This window comes from Gorilla gorilla, chromosome 15 (assembly GCF_029281585.2).
Source record: "Gorilla gorilla gorilla isolate KB3781 chromosome 15, NHGRI_mGorGor1-v2.1_pri, whole genome shotgun sequence".
NCBI lineage: Eukaryota > Metazoa > Chordata > Mammalia > Primates > Hominidae > Gorilla > Gorilla gorilla.
Window position 1 is genome coordinate 112,707,148 of NC_073239.2, and position 6,859 is coordinate 112,714,006.

Genomic DNA, 6,859 nt, shown 5'->3' on the forward strand with positions numbered 1-6,859 from the left:
AGTCTGGCTCATGGAAGAAGTTCGGGTTGATGATACAGTCTTTGGAGTTGTCTGTATTTAGTTGGTGATTTGAATAAGAGCCCCCAGACAAGTGTATGTGTAAAGTTAAAAGAGTCATGGTCTACTACTATAACGTTAAGGAATAACTTCAAGGGGCAGAAAGAGGAGGAGGTACCCATGAAGAATTTTGAGAAAGAATGAAAGTGGTATGAGATAAACCAGAAGCTGTTGCTCCATAGAAGTCATGGGGGTAGGAGATTTAAGAAAAGTACAGTGACTCACAGAGTCAAATCTAAGAGACAGGCATAGTGAGATGAGGCATGGAGGAAGGATGTGGCCATTGGCTGTTGGAAGCTCCCTGATACCTTCCTGAGAGTGGTTCCAGGAGGGCAGTGGGAAGGAAGGCTGATTTTAATGGGCTTGGAAGTGAATGGAAGTCAGTGAATGTCATGGAAGGCAAGTCCTTTGACAAGTTGGGAAGAGAAAAATATGAGAGATGGGATGACAACTGAAGTGAGAAAGATCTAAGTATGGAGCCAGTGAAGAAGGGGAGGCTGAGGTGCAGGAAAAGAGGGGACAATTTATGGAACAACAAGAGCAAAGATGGAATTAGAGAGTTGAAAAAGGACAAGTGGAAGGTTTTGACAACAGAGTAGGGAGCCCAACTGAGGAAAGACCATTAATTTTAGTATATTTGATCAATGTAGTTGCATGATTTTCCTCATGCTTGGCAATCTAGCATAGAAATAGAGAAGGTGGGGCACTGCATTGATGGAGTGATGGAGTTTCATCAGCTGGTTGCAGGGCACAAGAGAGGAGCAAGGGAATTAAGGATGTTGGTGAAAGAATGGCTTAGAAAATCCATGTGGAGTAAAAGCACCAGAGGGATGAAAAATGGGCACAAACAATCCCAAAGACTGGGAGAGAAAGGACAGGCTGAAGGGGGAAGAGTGCTGATAAGGCCAATATGAAATAAAGTCTTGAGAAGATGGGATAGTTAGATCAGAGTATCTAATACTAGACATTATGACTTCAGAGGGAGGAAGGTCCCAGGGATGAGGAAGTAAAGGAAGTGGCTCAGAGAAGAGATACTGAAAGGTCAGTGAATTGGAGGCATAGGTGTTGCAGGGCCTGCTGCAGGGATGATGAGGCTAGAATAGATGACTTCCAAGGCCCCCGCTGGGTTTGCGATAGAATGTGCTGGAAGGTGTCAGCCAGCATCTCCAGTGCTTGAGGTATACCTCCACCTACTCACTCAACATCTCACCCAGATGTCACACAATCACCGTGAACTCAACTGGACAAAAATTGATTTCATTGCGTTGTCCCTGATGCCTGCTTCCCTTCCTGTGCTCCCTCCCAGTTAATGGCCCACCACCTATTCAATAACTCAAGTCAGAAATCTCCCCAACACAAGCCTCATCATTTCTATCTTTGATATATCTCACAGTCCAGTGCTCTCCTCTTCGTATGTCCCCAATACTATTACCACTTCACCCTCATGGGCCTCTGCTCTGTTACAGTAACTGCAGCCTGCCTGGTTTTCCTACCATGGAAAGCTGCCCCCACTCCCTCCATTCTGCCTTCAAGGTGCTCCTACAGTGATTCCCTTAAACTGTTACTCAGAGCATACCATTTTTCTGCTCAACAACAGAAGTTCGAACCCTTAACCAAGCATTCTATGCCCTTCAGTATCTGCTTCCAACCTCATTTCCAGCTTCATTGTCTGTATCTTCTATTCACACATCTTCAAGTTCCAGCCGAAGGAGTCTATCTCCTGTCCACGGCTTCTGAGTGTTCTAACTCTTTTTCTTTCTTCAGGCTGTTACTTCTGCCTAGAAAGTCTTCTACCTCCTCCAGTATGCCCTTTAAAATCCCACCCCCTTTTTTAGGACCAGTTCAAATGTCACCCCTTCCATTAATCTAATCTCTGTTTGCCTCTCTCCAACTAAAAGTAATATGCTCCTTTTGTAAATTCGCAAAGGATTTTAATGAAACTTCATACAGTTACAGCATTTTGTCTGGGCTTCTGGTCGATGCCATGCACATCTCACCTGCCCTGTAATGCTGGGAGCAATTGGGAGTGGCAGCCAAGTCTTCATGTTTTTCCACATTGCTTCCTTTGAGGTAATGGGGGGCCTGTAGTTAGAGCCAAGCGGGAATCTCAGCTTCACCGCTTGGAAGCTGTGTGACTTGAGTACGTTTCTGAACCACTCTGAGTTTTAGTTTCCTCAACCCTAAAACACGGATAATGATACTGACCTCCCAGCATTGCTGTGAGAATTAAATGAGGTAGCAAAGGCAAAGCAATGCCACTTGCCTGGCACATTGTAGGTGCTAAATAAACACCTCCTTTCCCTATGAAGTCATAGTTTTGAGCATGTGAAAAAATAAATGGAATGAAGGGAATCAGTTGTTACCTTTTGGACTCTCTTTTGGAGAGGACCTGTGGTATGGCTTGGATCTGTGTCCCCACCCAGACCTCACGTTGAAATGCAATCCCCAGTGCTGGAGGTGGGACCCAGTGGTAGGTGATTGGATAATGGGGGCAATTTCTCCTGGTTTAACACATCCCCCTAGTGCTGTTCTTGTAATAGAGTTCCCAGGAGATCTGGTGATTTAAAAGCATATGGCACCCCCCACCTGGGCTTTTCCTTCTGCTACAGCCATGTGAGATGTACCTGCTTCCTCTTTACCTTCCACCATGATTAAAAGTTTCCTGAGGCCTCCCAATAAGCCGCTATGCTTCCTGTGCAGCCTGCAGAACCATGAGCGAATTAAACCTCTTTTCTTTATAAATTACCCAGTCTTGGGTATCTTTTATAGCAATACAAGAATAGACTAATACAACCTGTTTACCGGGCAAGGGAAAGAAGCAAGGGGGTAGGACCAAAGAAGATTTCTCCTTTTTTACTTCCAGGATTTTCTTTAATGAACATCTCTTATGTTTTAAGTTAGAAAGCATTTCTATAAGTGTGTGTATATACACAAGTACATACATAGAAGTATTTATATATATACAACACTTGTAAGTTTATAAACACTTATATGTATGTATATATGTATACATATGTTTATATATGTATATGTGTTTATATATAACATATATAAGTATATATGTGTGTTTGTAGACATATACACACACACATATATATATATACATATATATATATACACACACATACTTATTTTATATTAGAAAAGCCTTTGTTCACTGACCACTCCAGAAATGTTTTGGGCTTGCTCTTGAGTTTTCATCTGAAGACTGCCAGCTAAGCCTGCTTTAAAATGATCGTCTCTCTGAACAGTCTTGAAGTTACGGAGATCCTCTATGGAGATCCCGCTCTCCCCTCATTTTCACATTCAATTTCCTTTCATTTGTCTCTAGGGCAACTCCTGCAATGAGAAGTTTTAATTGTTGTTCTCCACCAGGATAGGAAAGGGCACACAGAGCATGTTTAATATTTTGTTTTTCCTTTGGGAGTGGATGATGGACGAGATGCATTCATGTGCTAATTCATCCCCAGATCATGTTGCTGCCATTCTCCTTGAGGTGGGGAGAACCATCATGCTGAGGATCCTGAGATATGCAGGGGCCACTCAAAAGCCCTAGAGAATGAGAGGTGCTGGGCGGGGATGGGGGCCAATGTGAGTCTGATGTGGGATGTAGCTGAAAGAATACTGGTGAGGAGACAGCCCCATCTGTGTTTGGTCCCAGCTCTGCTGTGTCCTTACTTTGTGACCTTAGGCAAATGCCTTATCTTTCTGGCCCTCAGCTTGGTCATTGGGAACATGAGAGCACAAACATCCATTTCCTAATCCTCTTGGAGGGCTAAGCAAAGGTCATTAAAGACCCCAGCCAAAACCATCATTCTCAGCAAACTATTGCAAGAACAAAAAACCAAACACCGCATGTTTTCACTCATAGGTGGGAATTGAACAATGAGAACACTTGAACACAGGAAGGGCAACATCACACACCGGGGCCTGTTGTGGGGTGGGGGGATGGGGGAGGGATAGCATTAGGAGATCTACCTAATGTAAATGACGAGTTAATGCAGCACACCAACGTGGCACATGTATACATATGTAACAAACCTGCACATTGTGCATGTGTACCCTAGAACTGAAAATATGATAAAAAAAAGGAAAGAAAAAAACTCATAAAATAAAAAACATCACAATTGTAAATAAGGACAAAAAAAAAAAAAAAAAGAGACCCCAGCCACAGTTTCTATGCATGAAGTAAAGGCTCAGTAGATGAAATCCCGGGCACCCATGGCTGCTCATCTGACTGGAGAATATGCCTTTTCAAAGAATGCTGACATTCACGTGACATTCAATTTCAGGGCAAGCACCTACTAGGCATGTCCAGATGATATGGACATGTCTGCCTCTGTCCTCAGGACATGACAATCTGGTGGAGCTTGGGGAAGGATGAGGAGATATTGTCAGTCTTCAAGTTCAGAAGAGTTGGCTGGACCGAGCAGGGTCCTAGGGAGTGCATCTCAAAGGCGGCAGAAGACTCCAGAAAGCAGCAGGAACAACCCATGCCCAAGATCTGACGCCAGAGGCATAGCCTTTGTTCCTGAATATTGACATCCTTCATTCACAGATGAAGAAACAGAGGCCCGGGAAGGTTCAAGTGTCCTATCCAAAGACACAGGTTCTGCCTGACATACGGAACTCAGTAGCCCCTTCTTGTATAAGTTAGAAAACAGGTGATGATGCTCTTACTGCCAACTGGTCTTCAGAAGGTTTCTGGTCCTCCCCACCCTTCCACAATCCATTCTTCCTACTTGATCGCATCATTGTCCTAAGGAGCTGCCCTCATTCCTGCATGCTGTGGTGCAAAGACCTTTAATGGACTCCCACAGCACATGCGAGTCCTGGGGACAAAATCCAGGGCTCTGCAAAGCCTAACTTCAACTCACCTGCCCAACCTTACCTCTGATTACAAAGTTCTTCTTGGTGGTCTCCTCCTAAGCACTCTAGGCTCTGGATTGCTATAACCTTTCATCTCACAATCCTTGTCATTTCCTTCCTCCATGCCTTTGTTTATCTTAGTCCTTTTCCTCACCATTTCCTTTGTTTTGCAAGCTCCTCCTCAGCACCTCCTGCCTTTTAAGTTCTAGTTAAATGTGACCTCCTTGGAAAGAACCATGTCCTGTGCTCACAAGGCACTGCCTGTCCCTCTGGAGTTGCCCCTTCACATCTTGCCATGGAGTGGAGCCATTTGTGTTCATTACTCACTCATGAGTGAGCTCCTCAAGAATGGGAGAATGAGGCTGATTTGCCTCTGTGACCCCAACTCCCACCCAGGGTTTGGCATGGAGGAGTTGCCCAGTATGCACTTACTGAATAAATAAATAAATGAGCATAGTTCCTGTTCATCTGCCAGGAGCTTGGGGTAAACAGGGCATGGTGGGGTGGGATGGGGTGGTTGACTGGAGGAATTGAGAACATATGAGTTGCTGAGAGGAGTGGGCTACAAAGGCTAAGAAGGAGGCTAGGCTCAGACAAGGAGCTATGGTGAGAATCCGGACCAGCCTGGGGGTTGTGTGTCATAGGTGCCATGATGGAGGTGGTGGGTAGACATCATAATGCCTGTTAGCATGTAATGGATGCCTATGATGTGCCCAAACTTGTATTGGATTCATCCCATGCCTTCCTTCATTTGCTCCTTATAATAACCCTACAAAGCAGGTTTCATTATCACCATCAGTTATTATTATTCTTATTTTTCAGACAAAGAATTCAAGACTAAACTGGGCATGGTAGCACGCACCTGTAGTCTCAGCTACTTGGGAGGCTGAGGCAGGAGAATCGCATGAACCTGGCAGGCGGAGGTTGCGGTGAGCCGAGATTGCGCCACTGCACTCCAGCCTGGCCACAGAGCGAGACTCCGTCTCAAAAAAAAAAAAAAAAGAAGTCAAGACTAAGAAGAGTGAAGTATGAAGTAATTCACCCACAGACACCCAGCTAGTAAGTGGCAGACCTGGAAGACAAACTAGTTCTTTTTGGCATCAGAATCCATGCTGTCAGCCATCTCACCACATTCATGTGACATCCAACAAAGTGGTGCCTTCACCTGCTACTAAGTCTTGCTAGGGCTAGTTCCAGAGCCAAGACTATGAAGTGGACAATGATCTATGAAGCGCTAAGTGAACAGATGTCATGTAAATAGCTTGGATCTCTACGTGCATGTGTGCATTGTATATGTTTACCAAAGACCTTGTTACAGTGTTTTTAGGCATGGGTCACTTTATAAAGGTCGTCACAGTTGGCCAAGCTATCTGGTGTTTATTACTCATTTGATACTCACACCTGCTCAATGATGCTGGTATCATTACTCTCCATAATGATTCTCCCATCATTTTACAGATGGGGTTCAGAAAGATCAGGTGGTAGATCCATAGTCACACTCTAGTTAATTGATAGGACTGAGGATTCAATGCATGCGCACTGCCTTCTCTTACAAGTCTTGGGGTATTTGAGTGTAATTCAATAATGACAACCCCTTCTCTGTCCAAAAGGGGTGAATGGAACATCAAGCTGTTACAAAGGCTAGGTTGGAGGGCATGGCTTATATCCTTGGGTAAGTAGGCTTACTAAACTTAAACCCTAAAGTTGAACTGACTTAACTACCCAGTCCCAGCAGCTGGAGTGGGACAGGACACTGGGTCTATATGGAGAGGGGTCTGCCCAGATTAGCTTTAGGACGTGGAGAAGCAGAGAACTCATGTTCCTACAAACAGGTTCACTCTCAAGATAAAGACAAGGAACCAAACTCAGCCTGCCTGCTTCATTTTTTCATATTTGCCAATCAGATAAGTCACTTCCGCCCCAAGAGAGATTT

The 6,859-nt window shown here is 44.5% G+C and overlaps 1 long non-coding RNA gene across 1 annotated transcript in view; it reads left to right on the forward strand.

Moving 5' to 3' along the window:
• Window positions 1-6,291, forward strand: part of LOC115930611 (uncharacterized) — a 41,348-nt gene extending 35,057 nt beyond the window's left edge. The window contains exon 3 of the long non-coding RNA XR_004067239.3: window positions 5,749-6,291. This is a non-coding gene — a long non-coding RNA (uncharacterized lncRNA). The remainder of the gene's footprint in view (window positions 1-5,748) is intronic.
• Window positions 6,292-6,859: the final 568 nt, after the last annotated feature.